Source organism: Esox lucius, chromosome 18, assembly GCF_011004845.1.
Source record: "Esox lucius isolate fEsoLuc1 chromosome 18, fEsoLuc1.pri, whole genome shotgun sequence".
NCBI classification, from domain to species: Eukaryota; Metazoa; Chordata; class Actinopteri; order Esociformes; family Esocidae; genus Esox; species Esox lucius.
This window is the reverse complement of record NC_047586.1, coordinates 21216311-21232563: the sequence shown is the minus strand read 5'-3', so window position 1 is coordinate 21232563 and position 16253 is coordinate 21216311. Positions and strand designations below refer to the sequence as shown.

General features: G+C 46.0%; 1 protein-coding gene across 4 annotated transcripts in view; it reads left to right on the top strand.

Moving 5' to 3' along the window:
* LOC105017521 (1-phosphatidylinositol 4,5-bisphosphate phosphodiesterase beta-4) overlaps nucleotides 1–16253 on the top strand; it is a 99948-nt gene that overhangs the window by 26793 nt on the left and 56902 nt on the right. For all 4 annotated transcript variants that reach the window (XM_010882195.4, XM_010882194.4, XM_020056451.3 and 1 more), the window contains exon 3: nucleotides 3029–3106. The gene's annotated coding sequence lies outside the window, so the exon portion shown is untranslated. The remainder of the gene's footprint in view (nucleotides 1–3028; nucleotides 3107–16253) is intronic.

Genomic DNA, 16253 nt, shown 5'->3' with positions numbered 1-16253 from the left:
AGCCGTCCTACTGGAAGCCGCTGCAATGTGACGTACGGGTCGGGGGCGGGGTTTTCTCAGAGCCCAGCTCCAATGAGAAGGCAGCTTTTGTATACCGTCCCCTCAGAGGCGGCCTCGGAGCGGGGGGAGTGACGGAATCGAGAGCAGCGTTGAGGGTGTGTTTGTGCGTGCTTGTACGTGTCTCCCTTAGTGTTTGAGCAGGAACCGTCACTCCCAACAGTCGTTTGCTATGACACGTTCTGTCTTCACCTGAGATGATATGAGGAGACTAAGTCATTATCTGGAGACATGTGCTACTTCTTTCCTCTTTTTTGTTGTCCAGTGTGTGTGCGTGCGTCTGTGCATGCATGCATACAGTACTAGTGAAACCTTTGGACACCTACTCATTCAAAATTTGTCTTGGAGTTTTACTATTTTCCACATTGTAGAATAATAGTGAAGACCTCAACACTTTTAAATAACAAATGGAATCATGTAGCAATGAAATGGTGTTCAACAGATCAAAATTATATTTCATATTGTAAATTCTTCAAAATAGAAACCCTTTGCCTTGATGACAGCTTTTGCATACTCTTCGCTTTCTCTCAACCAGCTTCTCGAGTTAGTCACCTGGAATGCATTTAAATATGCCCATATAAATGCTTCACCGAATTCAAAGACATCTCAACATCAGCTGATCAGAGGCGACTGTGTGAATCAGGCCTTTTGTGGTCGAATTACTGCAAAGAAACCACTACTAAAGGATGCCAGTAAGTTGAGTTGCTTGGGCCGAGAAGCATGAGAAATTTACATTTGGTCTGATGAGTAAAAATTAGACTTTTTATTCCCATCGCCATGTCTTTGTGAAACTCTGATTGGGTGAACAGATCATCTCCACGTTTCCCACTGATGGTGTGGCGGTGCTTTGCTTGTGACGCTGTGATTTATTTATGATTCAAGGCACACTCAACCAGCATGGCTACCACAGCGTTCTGTAGCAGTATGTCATCCCATCTGGCTTGCGCTTAGTGGGACTATTATTTGTTTTTGAGCTGAACAATGACCCAAAACACACCCACAGATTTGTTACATTATTTCATAGATTTGTTGTCTTCGCTAATGTGAAAAATAGTACGAAAAAAGAATTACCTTTGAATAGGCAAGTGTCCAAACATTTGACTGGTGCTGTGGGTGTGCGTGTGTATATTTGCAAGATCAAAATTATTATTTGAAGAATGAATGTTTTTTTGCTTTTACCCACAACTTGATATTTCACTCCCAAAGGTTTGTTGGTGTGTAAACACTTCCTCAGAACATACTTCTCTGTTGTGTGTGTTTTAGTTTTTTCATATACGTGTGTAAATGCATTTGTGTGTGCGTGCATGCGTGCGTTAGTGTTTAGGGAGATTTCCATCCTTTTATATGCTGTACTAATCAACAGGAATATCGGCCGCCTGCCTGATACTTCAAATCTCTGCTGGAATGTCACCTGGAATAACACTGGCAGGGCCTATAAATAAACTCACTGCTCTGATCACGATGGAAAGAGAGTTCCCTGTCTACAGTGGGAGAGTGAGACAGACAGACAGACAGGCAGAAAGGCAAAAAAATTAAGATTTTGTGAAATTAGAAAGCAGATAAGGGCGATTGAGTGAACAAGGAGGGGAGAGAGACCAGAAACGCTGGTCACCATCGCCAATCTGTTCATGTTAACGCGTTCGCTTGTCGGTCACACGAGCTGTGAGCTGTGTATTTGACATCCATGGTCTTTACCCAGGCGGCGTCGACCTACAGTCTGGAGAAATGGTTCTAGACCAGACGACAGTCAAAACACACTTAAACCGGCGACTTGGGATCATCCATTTTTATCCTCAGTGTTTGTCTGCGGCTTCCACGGAAACAGGGCTGTTTGAATGCTGGCTTTTCACAAAACCGGAAGTCACCTCATCCGTTTTCCTCTTCTTTTAATTCGTCCTCCTTTCCACGCTCGTTCTTTTAGTCTCACTTTCCCTCGCTTACCAACTCACTGGCTAAGTGCCATGTTCCCACCAAAACATTATCTTGCATAAATATGAGCCTATATGCCTCGACGGCCTTCCTTTTTTGGTGCCTGGTGGTTTGACCGTCTCCTCCAAGTGAAGAGGCCTGTGAAAGCCACTTTCACTGAGTGGAACCGCTTGACATGTTTACCATAGAACTGCCTAACTGTATCCACACGGACAGGCTGTGGAAGAGGCCTTTTGACTAGGCCTGAAAGTGGCAGAGAGGAGGGACAGAGATTGGGAGGGGGGGGGGGGGGGAGAAGTGAAGTAATTGCACACTAGAGGCCTATTAAACAGGAAATGATTAACTCTGGGATGCATTCTCTTCATTTCTCTCTCTCTCTCGTGCTCTTTCTCTCTCTTGTGCTCTTTCTCTCTCTTGTGCTCTTTCTCTCTCTCTCTCTCTCTCTCTCTCTCTCTCTCTCTCTCTCTCTCTCTCTCTCTCTCTCTCTCTCTCTCTCTCTCTTTTGCTCGCTCTCTCTCTCTCTCTTTTGCTCGCTCTCTCTCTCTTTCTCTCTTGCGCTCTCTCGCTCTCTCTCTCTCTCTTGCGCTCTCTCTCTCGCTCTCTCTCTCTCTCTCTCGCTCTTTTTCATCTCTGCAGATGCAAAGCCAGTTGTGTGATTTTCCAGGTAATTTTCAGAAGTCATTACTGTTTGGGGTGCCCGTAGTGTCTGGTAGCTTTTTATTGAAAGTTGATTCAGTAGAAGGCGAGACACCCTTGTCCCATGGATTGGACAAAAGGTGCTAGTACCACGAAAATGTTTACTCAATGCTGAAAGTCGCTCTAGATTGGAGTTTCGGTGTCTATTATTAAAAGGCTCAAACACAACTGAAGCTCTCCTTTTTTAGTGTCAAATAAATGCAATCAATCTAATTGACAAAACACAATGTCCCTGGACTCATTGGGGCTGTCCTTACTCAGTTGTGTTGTTACTCTCCCTTTAGCAGAGTAATTTTACATCTGCTGGGAGAACATTCAACAACATACCTGCCTTCTCTCTCAACAGAACCTGGTCCAGTGCTGTCCCCAGCTCTCCATTGCGCAATCCCCCTTCAATCCAATTTGCTGAACCTTTGTCTGTCTGGTAAGAACAATATTAATATATTACTATGTCTAATCAATGAGGCACGAGGGAGTGCGGTTTAGGACCACAGGTTACTACTAGAGCTTAACACTATTCAATCCCTACAATTATACTCACCTACTACTCCAACAGCCACTACACTAGTAATGCTCAACTACTACAAAAACAATCACTATACTACTACAATTCTACTTACATACTACTCCAAAAGTAACAATACTACTGTAGTTATATACCTTCTGCTCCAGCCCTCACTACACTACTACAATTAACCTCACCTACTACTCCAACAGTCACTACAATATTACTCCCGATTTATTACTACAATTAGTCTCGGCTCCTACTCCAACCTTAACTTAACTAATACAACTATACTCACCTACTACTCCAACAGTAGTATTTTGAGTTTTACAAAACAAACATGTTTCAACTAAAGATTCACCGGCTCAGCTTGAGAAACCCACGGAGGTCAGGTAAACCCACGGAGGTCAGGTAAACCCACGGAGGTCAGGTAAACCCACGGAGGTCAGGTAAACCCACGGAGGTCAGGTAAACCCACGGAGGTCAGGTTAACGGTGAGAGAAATAACTAGAAGATGCAGAGGGAACAGATCAAGCAATGAGACTTCTATCTTCCGTTTGATCGCCCCGATACAAGGAAGGCGGAGCGATCATCTTCATAGTGCACTGAATGCACATTCATTAGACCAGATTTAGGATTAATCCTGCTCTTGTAATTAGACTGACCGTGACTGCAGCCAGAGAACAAGGTGAACGTACATGAGACTGGTTGTTCTCTACGGTTCCAGATCCAGCCATCGTCAGCTAGGCTACATTTAAGTGCCCGTTGCAGTAGTAGGCCTCCCTGTGCTCCTACCACCAGGGTGCCGGCCCAGGCCGTTTGTCCTGGTGATGTTCCTCAATCCTAATGGGAATAGATGGCTGCTTTTAGAGCCCACTAGCCTGCGAGGGTCATGTATCTCCTTGGTGTGTGTGGCAACCCCCTATGAGTCACAGTCTCTATAAATACACTGGGATCCCAGTTGGCCTGAACACTGCTACCAGGAGACCGCGTGCGTGCGTTCGTGCGTGCACGCACTTGATGGACCCAGCCAATCATTCCCCCCGGATGGAATTGCTGCTGCAGTAGGGAGAGCTATTACTGGCTGGCAGGTTACTATGGTGACCAGTGGTGTCAGAGTGGAGCCACATCTGTGGAAGAGAGTTGTTTGTCACAAAAGGTATTCTCCCTCTTTCTCAGTGTCTCTCTCTCCCTACATCAACTTTTCTATGTCCACATAGAAACAAAATGGAAAACAAAATGGAAAAAAATGTTGAGAAGTTTTTATGGAAGTTTGTCATTTTGGATCTAATTTTAATTGTTTGCTCAAGTACAGTTGCATTCTTTTGTAAGGCTTGTTTTCTTTCCTTCCTACGCTCCTGTGATTGTTGTCATATCCAGTGTGGGAAATGGCCAGCAGTAGCATTTGGCAGTCACTAGAAATACACGATAGTAACAGTTAACAAGCCGCCAGCGATCCTGACAGAAACCATTTTGAACAGTAATCAACGGGAGCAACGATTCACGGAAATCTGAAACGTGATCTTAAGGCACACAAAGCCTCGAGGTTACCTGCCAGGAAGTCGGGGAAAGTTTGACTGCCTCCGTTTTTCTTGTGCACTGTCGTACGACCATCTACCAGATGACCCGGCTTCTCCCGTAAATCCACACGGATGTCCTACTTCACAACCGGACTGTGGGTCTTGGTCTCCCCTGGTGGACAGTGCTTGTCCTGGGGAAGACTCTAACCCCTGCCCCCTCTCTCCCCTCTACCTCTGTCTGTCTCTCTGTATATGGCCCTGTTCTATTTCGAAGGTTGGAAAGTATGCCGTGTTCCCCTGGCTGCCTTATCTAAGGGGTCAGCAGGCCACACAAATCCTCTTTCATAGGTACTTATTTGGGCAGGGGATGAATTCTGAGGTTTTGCTGTGCTTTCCCTGGAGAGCTCCCTGTCCCCCTCTCTCCCCCGTGTCTCTCTCTCTCTCCCCCGTGTCTCTCTCTCTCTCCCCCATGTCTCCCTCTCCTCCTTCTTTCTCTCCCTTTCTTTCCCTCCATCGCTTTACTCGCTTGCTGATTTTTAAACACACGTGCATGTACAATCACACACACCTGTGTGTGTGTGTGTGTGTGTGTGTGTGTGCGTGTATATAAACAAACACACACACACACACACAAACACATATCTCCGGAAAAATTAAGAAACCACTGCACCTTTTTCTTTCCTTTCCAAAAAAGTTGAAAAGGAAAGTTTTGAGTGAGGAAGAGAAGTGTTCACTATGCAGTGGTCTCTTCATTTTAACCCTTCTGTTCCTCACACAAAACCTTCCTTTTTCGACTTTTTTGGAAAGGCAAGAAAAAGCTGCAGTGTTCTCTTAATTTATTTCTGAGATTTTTCTTTCCTTTCCATATACCTATATATATCTCTTTCTATCCCTCTCTGAGGGGGTCACTCTGAAATTGTTAGCAAATGGGCAGAAAGGAAGGAGAGCGGGGGGGAAGAGAAGAGGGTTAGGAGAAACCTGCATCAAGCTGTTGTCTGTCAGTCATTGGTCTGGTTGATAACATATTCCACTAATGATCTGTCCAGGGGGCAGCAGGGTCAGTCTATTCAGAGGATAATCAAGTTCTTCTTAGCTCCAATGTTTCTGCTGGGACTGCGAGGTCACTGGCCTGTATGGTGTGTGGTGTGTGTGTGGTGTGTTTGGGATTGTGACCATGTTTGGGCAAACCTTGTTGAGGAGAACCCAGAGTGTGTGTGTACCAGCGTGAGCAAAACTCTAGCCCTCCTAATCTGGTCTAAATGAGGGACAAAATGGTTCAGCTACATGACCCACAAAGGATAGAAACAGGCACACGGACATACACACGCGCGGACATGCACAGCTAAAATTCCTCTAGGACAGAAAAGTATTTGATCGCTCAAAGAAATGCAACATTGTACACAGGGTGACGGCGAAACCGTTCCATCATACCACATACATGGCATTCTAACAACAGGCCCGCTATTTGCATCCAACATAGACTTAATTTGTATTATTCCAACTACATATCCCATAATGCTTTCACCGGTCCCTCTGTAAAAGGAAGGCCACTAGGGGCTGAAGGCCCTAGCCAGAGGAATCCTCTCCAGGCCGTTGTGGTTGTTGTCTCCCGTGTCCGTGTCGGGCTGCTTTATGTAGCAGTCATTCAAGTCTGTGATAGACGTCTGTCCAGCAGCAGCTGTCGATGAAATGGATTTGTCTTCAGGGGTGGAAAGGGTTAACTGAAGTAATGCACCAGATTGACCTCTCTCTCTGTGCCCCCCCCCCACCCCCTTCTCTCCCTCCTTCCGTCTCGTTACGCACAGGGAACTCCCTGTTTCAGCTTAGCAGCGTACGCATACCCACCACAGACCTCTGATATACTGATTGCTGATTGCCCAAAGGGATCCCTCCTCCCCATCAGACTTCTAGTATTCAGTTGTTGGGAGGGGGAGTTTCAGTCAGACTGTCTACTGGAACAGACACACAGCAATCATAAACACACACACACGTCCCATATACACACACACACACACACACACACGTCCCATATACACACATACACACACACACACACACACACATACCATATACACACACACACACATGAATCCTTTGTTGGACGGAAGTGTATTAAGGGTTAAGTACATTTATGTTAAGTACATGTTTTAACTCCAGTTTGCTTGACTTGAAATAAACTGCTAGCCTATCTATATAACTCATAGAGACCGAGAGGGAGAGACGGACCGAGAGGGAGAGACGGACCGAGAGGGAGAGACGGACCGACTGGGAGAGACGGACCGACTGGGAGAGACGGACAGACTGGGAGAGACGGACCGACTGACAGAGACGGACCGACTGACAGAGACGGACTGACAGACTGACAGAGAGGGAGAGGCGGACAGACTGACAGAGAGGGAGAGGCGGACAGACTGACAGGGAGGGAGAGACAGACAGAGAGGGAGAGACGGACAGGGAGGGAGAGACGGACAGAGAGGGAGAGGCGGACAGGGAGGGAGAGGCGGACAGGGAGGGAGAGGCGGACAGGGAGGGAGAGGCGGACAGGGAGGGAGAGGCGGACAGGGAGGGAGAGGCGGACAGGGAGGGAGAGGCGGACAGGGAGGGAGAGACGGACAGGGAGGGAGAGACGGACAGGGAGGGAGAGACGGACAGGGAGGGAGAGGCGGACAGGGAGGGAGAGGCGGACAGGGAGGGAGAGACGGACAGGGAGGGAGAGACGGACAGGGAGGGAGAGGCGGACAGGGAGGGAGAGGCGGACAGGGAGGGAGAGGCGGACAGAGAGGGAGAGGCGGACAGAGAGGGAGAGACGGACAGGGAGGGAGAGACGGACAGACTGACAGAGAGGGAGAGGCGGACAGACTGACAGGGAGGGAGAGACGGACAGAGAGGGAGAGACGGACAGGGAGGGAGACGGAGGGAGAGGCGGACAGAGAGGGAGACAGGGAGGGAGAGGCGGACAGAGAGGTAGACAGCGAGGGAGAGGCGGACAGAGAGGGAGAGACCGACGGAGGGGGAGAGGTGGACAGGGAGGGAGAGACCGACGGAGGGGGAGAGACGGACAGGGAGGGAGAGACGGACAGGGAGGGAGAGACGGACAGGGAGGGGGAGAGACGGACAGGGAGGGGGAGAGGCGGACAGAGAGGGAGAGACGGACAGAGAGGGAGAGACGGACAGACTGACAGAGAGGGAGAGGCGGACAGACTGACAGAGAGGGAGAGACGGACAGAGAGGGAGAGAGGGAGAGGCGGACAGAGAGGGAGAGAGGGAGAGGCGGACAGAGAGGGAGAGACGGGGAGAGAGGGAGAGGCGGACAGAGAGGGAGATGCGGACAGAGAGGGAGAGGCGGACAGACTGACAGAGAGGGAGAGACTGACAGAGAGGGAGAGACTGACAGAGAGGGAGAGACTGACAGAGAGGGAGAGACGGACAGAGAGGGAGAGACGGACAGAGAGGGAGAGACGGACAGAGAGGGAGAGGCGGACAGGGAGGGAGAGGCGGACAGAGAGGGAGAGGGGGGAAGAGATAGATGGAGAAAACTGGGATGTAAAGGTGATGTTCCCTATTTTTCTGAGTCCATCTGCCTTTGTCTCCTGAGCACCAGTGTGTGTGTGTGTGTGTGTGTGTGTGTGTGTGTGTGTGTGTGTGTGTGTGTGTGTGTGTGTGTGTGTGTGTGTGTGTGTGTGTGTGTGTGTGTGTGTGTGTGTCAGCAGCAGAGTGGTCCCAACAGGCAACACGCTTCACTGAAACACTGAGTTTCCATCACAAAAGGGTTCAATGAAACCACATGCTACTTAGCTATGAACAACTAGGACTAGCTTGTGATACTATGTAGTTTTGCTGTTTTCTGAATGTAATTGCTCACCTTTGGACCTCTTCCATCTCTGTAGATTAAGGAAGCCTTATTTAGAACAGCTTCCAGAGAACAGGAGAGGAGAGGATAGGAGTAATTGATGTGCCATTTAACATATTGTACAGACATGTTTCCACCATAGCCGTGAAGCAAAGGTTTTGTGTTGACGTTTGGTAAAGTAGAGAAACGGGTTGGATTGGTCTCAGTAACATCAAAATGCACTAGTTTAAACATACCTGTATGTATGTATGCATAGATACCCATTCACACACAAAAACATAACTCTGGGCAGCCATGTCTATAAATTGAGGTGTTACCGGAAGTATAGCTGAGACTGATTGAACAGGTAACATCTAGACAACTCTGCTGCGTTGCTTTTTAATAATACAAGCTTCTATTTCTCCCTTGATTTTCGACCGAGTATGTTTTTACTACAGTAACCACTATACATATTAAAGGCTGTATTGCTACACATACATACCGTATACACACACACACACACACACACACACACACACACACACATACATACCGTATACACACACACACACAGACAGACAAACTGGCTCTTCATCCTATAGGTAATGTGTGTAACTGAATGTGACATTAGAACCCACACATAGACATAGATCAGGTGGGATGGGAGCCGTAAAACAAGTTTCTCTCAGCGTAGGCTTCCCTTCTGCGGTTTTCCAGTGAACCAACATAAACACTGATCGTTTGTTTCCTGGTTTCCAATGAATTTAGCATGAGACAGTAAGCAAGCACTGACCACAGCCATTTGATTCAGTGTGATCTCCTTTATGTCCTATTTCATTTTACTGTATAATATCCCAACACACCACCATATTCCCTAACAGCTCCTCTGAATTATAAGGCTTCCAGGATTGGAAGATCAATGTGTTTGTGCAATTTGAATAGATACATTGGATCATCAGACATAGTCGATTATAAAGAGGTTACAGAGGTTTCTGGATGTTTGACAAGTTATACAGTAGGCTGAATGTTGTTCTGCCGTTCCAGAGTTGTATTGCTCTAGTAGAATTTGTTTCTGAGTTGTGTGTGTGTGTTTTTTGTGTGTGTGTAAACAGAACACACCTCAGTTTTGTCTTTGTTGGTTTAGTTAAACAGCCGTTCTAGTTTATGACCTCTGGCAAGTGCAACCGCTAACCAGGATACACAGACACACACACACACATATACTGTATCTCCCTGGCCAAAACTACCTGAACAGTTAGCGAAACAGCGGGAGACAAAAACGAGGGATCAGGACCTACGAGCCAAAGCCTTGATGATAGGTGTGTTTTTGCTTGTCATAAGGTACCTTTTAACGTTGCGTCAGTGTGTGTTTAGATGTTACAGGCCTCCACTAGAAGATCGAACGCTTAATAAGGTCTGTCTGTCTGTCTGTGTGTCTGTCTGTCTGTGTGTCTGTCTGTCTGTGTGTCTGTCTGTCTGTGTGTCTGTGTGTGTGCATTGTGTCTTTGTTTTTATTTGAACGAAAGAGAAAACTGTTATGATTGTAATGTTACTGCATAATCAGTGCTGTCAAAGAGGCAAGCGTGGAGGTGTTGTGGTCAGCTGTATGTCCGCAGAAAATCCCACTGCAATTAAATGGTTTTGATTGGTCCAGGATGTTTTAGCAGAAGAGCAGCTGTGTGACCTGAAGTTTTTCAAATGGCACCTGTTCTCTTTACAGCACCCCACTTGTGAGCAGACTGTGCTGGTCAAGAGGGTGGGATTGAAGAGGTCAGTCTTCCGGACCTCTGATGATATGATAACGTTCATCTGTCGTCCGAAGGTCAAATACAATCAAAGATGAGGACAGAGTTTTTGGAATCAAGTGTAGTGGCTCGAATAGACGCTCTTGAACAGCCTGTCAAACCGCAGCTCTTTGTAGATGTTTTTATGAGGTTGTGTAACAGGGTGGAATAGCATGGAGACGGACGCAACGCAGTGTTTGGACAGGCGAACTATCAGGGCTGAGCTTTCTGCAGGTTTACATTGTGTGGTCCTGCCGAATGCGGCTGTAGGCCTAATGAGGCGTGGACAAGTCCCCGTTAGACTTGTCTGCCTACGTTTGAATAAAATACAAATATCCTCCCATTTAAATGCTCTCACAACCAAATAGTCTATGAATACACATTACCGCTTGGTTCAGCCTGGCCTGGTGGACCGTAGGCTAAACTGAATGCCGCTTCTGTTACTAGCCTACTGTTGATTGGACTGAAAGATCTTCTAGCTTCCATGCAAAACCCCTCAAGTATGGTTGATTGCTAAGATCTAGGGTTAGGCTGCTTTGGTTATGTAGGTACTACGTACAGTTAGCGTTATATAGTGATTAGGGTGCCATTTGTGACGTAGCCATGGTCTTTGTCCTGTGAAAGGGATGGGATCCCTGGATTACCGCTTCTTGAATTGCCTCAAGAGAATGTGTCCTCTGCAAGTTTATCTGAAGATTTTCAAAAGGTACTGTGCTTCAAAGATCTACATTCTAGTTGAAATACCTGGTCCCAGGGATAACAATCCCTTTGGTCTCTGTAAATCTGCGTTTAGATCCCATTTACCCCATCAGTATGGTCCAACCTACGTTACTGCGTTCCCAACAACCGGAGTGTTCAGGGCATCAAAGGGCGTCACTTCAGAATGCTGACTGAGTGCTGCCTTGATATGAACTGGGACAGTCTTTCTTGAATATTTGTACGATGTTGTATATGGTATTGTCTTTTACGTTGTGTTTCGTCTGGCATGTTGTGTTTGGTCTTAGCTCTGAAAGTTAAGACCGTAAGGTAAAATGAATGGGGAGGTCCTGTCTGTTAAATGGTTTTTGAGATGGGAGGGCTGCTTGTGTTGAGTTATCCACAGTGAACAGACAGTTTGGGGCCTATGATCCCTTTAAGTTGAGCTGCTGTGAGGCTGACTAGTGTTCTATTATTACCATTGACACATGTCCATCTGTGTTCCTCTCTACTCCTTGCTGCTCCTTTCTACTCTCCAATGGTTTCGGTAGGCTATTTTGAGAGGGAGAGGGACTATTGCTGGCCCAAAGGCGCCCATCAACATCTTTACCTCTGTCGCTCTATCTTTCTCTCCATCTTTCTTTCCTTGTCTGTCTCTCCAAGTCTCCGACTCCCCACCTGATTTACAACAAGAAAGGAAGTCTGTTTGAGTGTTGTTCGATCCACTTTATTGATTCAGGTCTAAGACAGTCTCTCGTCCAGCTTGTGCTGTATTATTGGATGCGTCAGTCTAAAGAAAGGATGGACCGTCCCTCCATGCTAATGTCTTAAGTTATTAATGAAAACATTTCCCAGGATTGAACATTGCCAAGAGGTTACCCTGGAAGCCACAGCAACCCTTCGAATGAAAACAATCCCTTTTTAGGTTTTCTTCTCTGACTCTCCTGTTGCCAAGTCTGACACGTTACTGTGTGTGGTCATTTGAAGTGTTATCGCGTTGTTCCTCAGAGCACGGTTTCATTTAGCCGTGGCGTTCGGTCGACCCAGAGCGGGCCCGGCATCGCTCAGCCTGTTGCTCTAGTCCTTTTTTTGTCCACGTGGGCTACATATCAGCCATGTGTGCACTTTAGCTAATAATAAGTAGCCCAATAGCTTTTGATCGAGTTGCTCCCACCATGGGCCTAAGCACCAGTGCACCATCTTCATTGGCGGTTGTTGCTGTAGCCTTTCCCCCTGACATCGTTGTGACATCGTTGTGACCTCGCCAGCATCTAAAGGCCCGCTGATTACTGGGTCATTTCACTCATAGTCATTTTCATAGGTTGATCAACTAACAGGCTGCCATTAAAGTATGAATTTAATGGGAAACAGTAACTTATGCTGTCATTTGAGGTTTTGTTAATAGTGAAACATGGTGAAATGTGTGCTGCAGCTTACTGTATAGTTAGAAATTGCATGTTAGAAATCTTGAATATCTTTTATATCTATAAAGTGTATTATATAAGTTTTTGAACTGGGAAGATATTAGAGTGGCAGTAAAGCATAAACCTTTATATGTTTGACCATTCTGCCATGTCCTTTCAGTCTGTTTGGCCCTGACGTAGTGACTGGAGTCTGGTGTCAAGGTCTCTAGAATCAAGGGATACAACCTCGTAGTCAACCAGCATACATCAATCACATGGAATTACAGCAAAATACTGTAATTAAAAATACTCCCCTTAATGAATATCATTATTCTATTCCATTTCTCTTCCTTCCATAGCATAATTATTTTACCATTTAAAGCAGGCAATGTTGTCATTACATATTACTTGCTCTAATGCCTTATTCTAAATCATAGAAGTGTGTATATATAGTATGTATATAGTTTCAAATGAATAAATAGGGCTTTTACTGTGGGAGATATTGACATTGATATTACAAGACCAGAGTTTTTCTGTTTTCAGATATTGCTCTATTGGATTTAATAGATTTAATTAATGGATCAGATTGGCATGATGACAGAGTGTACTGGCCAAAGATCAGAATCAGTGTTACCAGGCCTGATCCTCGGAACAGAGTGCAATTGTGACTTGCATTCACAAGCCAATAACCTGTCGATCATAATGGATTCTTTTGTACATGAAGATGATATGCAGACACGGGGGATTGGGGTCAGAGGATATAAGGATCATGGTCACAGTTTTCATTGTAGTGAGGTTGGGAGTGTTAAATTCAGACCTGAGTGTGAATGAGGGCGGCACGATATATCGTTTCAGCATCGACATTGCGATGTACGCGTCCGCAAGTCACATCACAGAACGTGCGAAACATATCAGTCTACAATATATATATATATATATATATATATATATTTATATCAGCATTATATCAGTCTGATATAACGTAATTTACTCCGATTTATGGGTTATTGGATACACCGTTAATTATTATTATTTTAAACACGGAGTTCGTTGCTGAACGTGGTTGACATGCAGGCTCTGCTTGACCGTGATGAAATTATGTGTGAGGAACAGGCAAAAAAAGGCCCAAATGGAGAATTTGGTTGCATAAAGAAATGCATCGTCAATAATACTGAAATATTTCGGCTATAGACAGGATGTTGACCAAAACCAGGTACTTTGTCGAGAGTACCTTGCAATTGTTGCCACAACACGAGGCAACACGACCAATTGGTTTGATAATTTAAGGCGGCGCCACAAATCTTCGTATGACGAGTGCAAAGCATCTCAATGCCGTCCAAAGCAGAAACACCGTACAAGAATGGTTCCAAACGGCAGACGCACACATCACCGATTCAATAACATTTCACGTCGCCAAAAACATGGTACCAATTAACACGGTTAACAAAGAGAGTTTTAAAAACAAATGATCCGTTTGCTTGACAAGCGGTATGTAATGCCGTCACGCAACTATTTTTCTCAAGTTGCCATCCCAGAGCTGTACGTGAAATGCAAGACACAAGTTGAAACAGAGCTGTTACAAGTGGAATATTATACAGCAACAACGGACTTGTGGTCCAGCCGGACAACGGAGCCCTACATAAGTCTGACCGTACACTTTATTAATGAGGACTTCCACCTGAAATGTCATTGTTTGCAAACTGCATCTTGCAGTTGGTAAATTATGCCCAATTGCGCATTCTATTGTACTACTGCTATTGCTATACTCTTACTGTTACATATTATTACCTAGCAACCTGTTCTGAAATATAACAACTTTCATAAGTTTCATAAATGTTTATTGTAGAGGATGGAGCTGGGGAAGAATGAAGGATACAGACTGTCAGGATGATAGCCAAAGCTCTTTCTGAAGACATCCTCTGTTTTATTTATATCACAATATATATGGCAATGTCAGTTATTTTCAGTATCCAGCAACCCTAGTGTGAATGCCATTCAATGTTTTAAATACTTTGAGCGGAAGTAGAAACTCCAAAATAGGAGGGTTTTTACTTGTGACTGTTCTGTTTGTTGTGCCAGCTAAGCTCAGTCGAGCTCAGATAAGGTACCGCAGAAGTGATATCAAATCGTTTTTTAAGCCAGTCTGGTTGTAATTATAGCAAATAGTGTTTGAACCCTGTCTGGCAATAATCAGACCAACCCCTGCAGTGAGGGATTAGGAGCATAGGGAGCTGGTTCAAGCTGAACTCAAGGCTTTTGTCCTCCACATTAAACCTTGTTTACTTTCAATCTCCTTCAATCGGGGAGGCAGAAAAGCCTTGTGGTCAAAAGCATTGGGCCAGTAAACGAAATGTCGTTGGTCTAATCCTCAAGTCGATGAGGTGAAGAACCCTGTCATTCTGTCCCTGAGCAACACCATTCTCCCTAATTGCTTCCAGGTCATTGCTGTAAATAAGAATAAGTTCTTAGCATGCTTACCTGGTAAAAGAGGGTAAAAAAAGAAAAAAGGCTAAAGGCTCCTTTTGTTCCTTCTGTTCTTCAAGGCCTTGACTCTTCTTTTATTCCTGGGTCAACAACACCTTGATTTGTTTAGCTCTTTCCCGAAATGCCAGGGAATGCTTTTTGATGATTAGATCCTGGCCTACCTCATCTGATAGGCTACCTACTGATTTGGTGCCTTTATGAGTCAAGGTGCAGAGGAAAATGTCAGTGAACAAATCATCACACACACACACACACACCCACACACACCTCACCACTTATCATTTTAGCGTGGCATTCCCATCATTGTGCTGGTGTCTTGAACGTGGATATCTGTCATAGCCCCGTGTGTACTGAGACCTGTCCTAGCCCTGTGTGTACTGAGACCTGTCCTAGCCCTGTGTGTACTTATACCTGTCCTAGCCCCGTGTGTACTGAGACCTGTCCTAGCCCCGTGTGTACTGAGACCTGTCCTAGCCCCGTGTGTACTGAGACCTGTCCTAGCCCCGTGTGTACTGAGACCTGTCCTAGCCCCGTGTGTACTGAGACCTGTCCTAGCCCCGTGTGTACTGAGACCTGTCCTAGCCCCGTGTGTACTGAGACCTGTCCTAGCCCCATGTGTACTTATACCTAGTCCGGACCGGCCCATTTTAATGTCCCCTCATCACCCCATTGGCTCACCGGCTCCGCAGGCAGTTAATTTGGGTCTAGGAGGCGAGGGAGTGTTTCCTCTGGGTGTTACGCTGGCAGCCAACAGAGCCTCGTGATGGGAGGGGCGTGGAGCCGCGGCCTGGGGGAAAGGAAGTCAGTTGACCTCGCTATCTTAGGGTCAGAGTTTACCAAGCAGGGGTCGCCGGGGTCTTCACCGCCAAAGGCTCTGTTTTTCCTCGTGGTTTCGGGAGGAGAACGCGTGCTAACAGATGATGCTAGACAGTGAATGATGCTGGGTAAGGATTCGTATAGTCTGCCAGTGACCGAGAACAGGCATCTAAGAAAATGGGCCTCATTAAATGTTACCCAACGGTACCTTATACAATAAACCACTTACAACAGTCTAATCTAAAGAGTCCTAGCACCTTTTCATTTCGATTCAAGGATTCATTTTTTAATTATTGGGCTATTTTCCCTGGAGTTTTGGTTTTCTAAATATTCGGCCGAATAGTCTGTATTTTTAGTCCTGGCCAGGAATGCCGTTCTGGGCTTTGTGCCTGGCATGAAGCTTCAGATCTCAACTGGAAGTCTGCATCTGCCAATGTGTTCCCCCAGCAGGATGTGTGCGTCTGTCAATGTGTTCCCCCAGCAGGATGTGTGCGTCTGTTAATGCTGTCCCCTGGTAGGACATCACAGATGGTA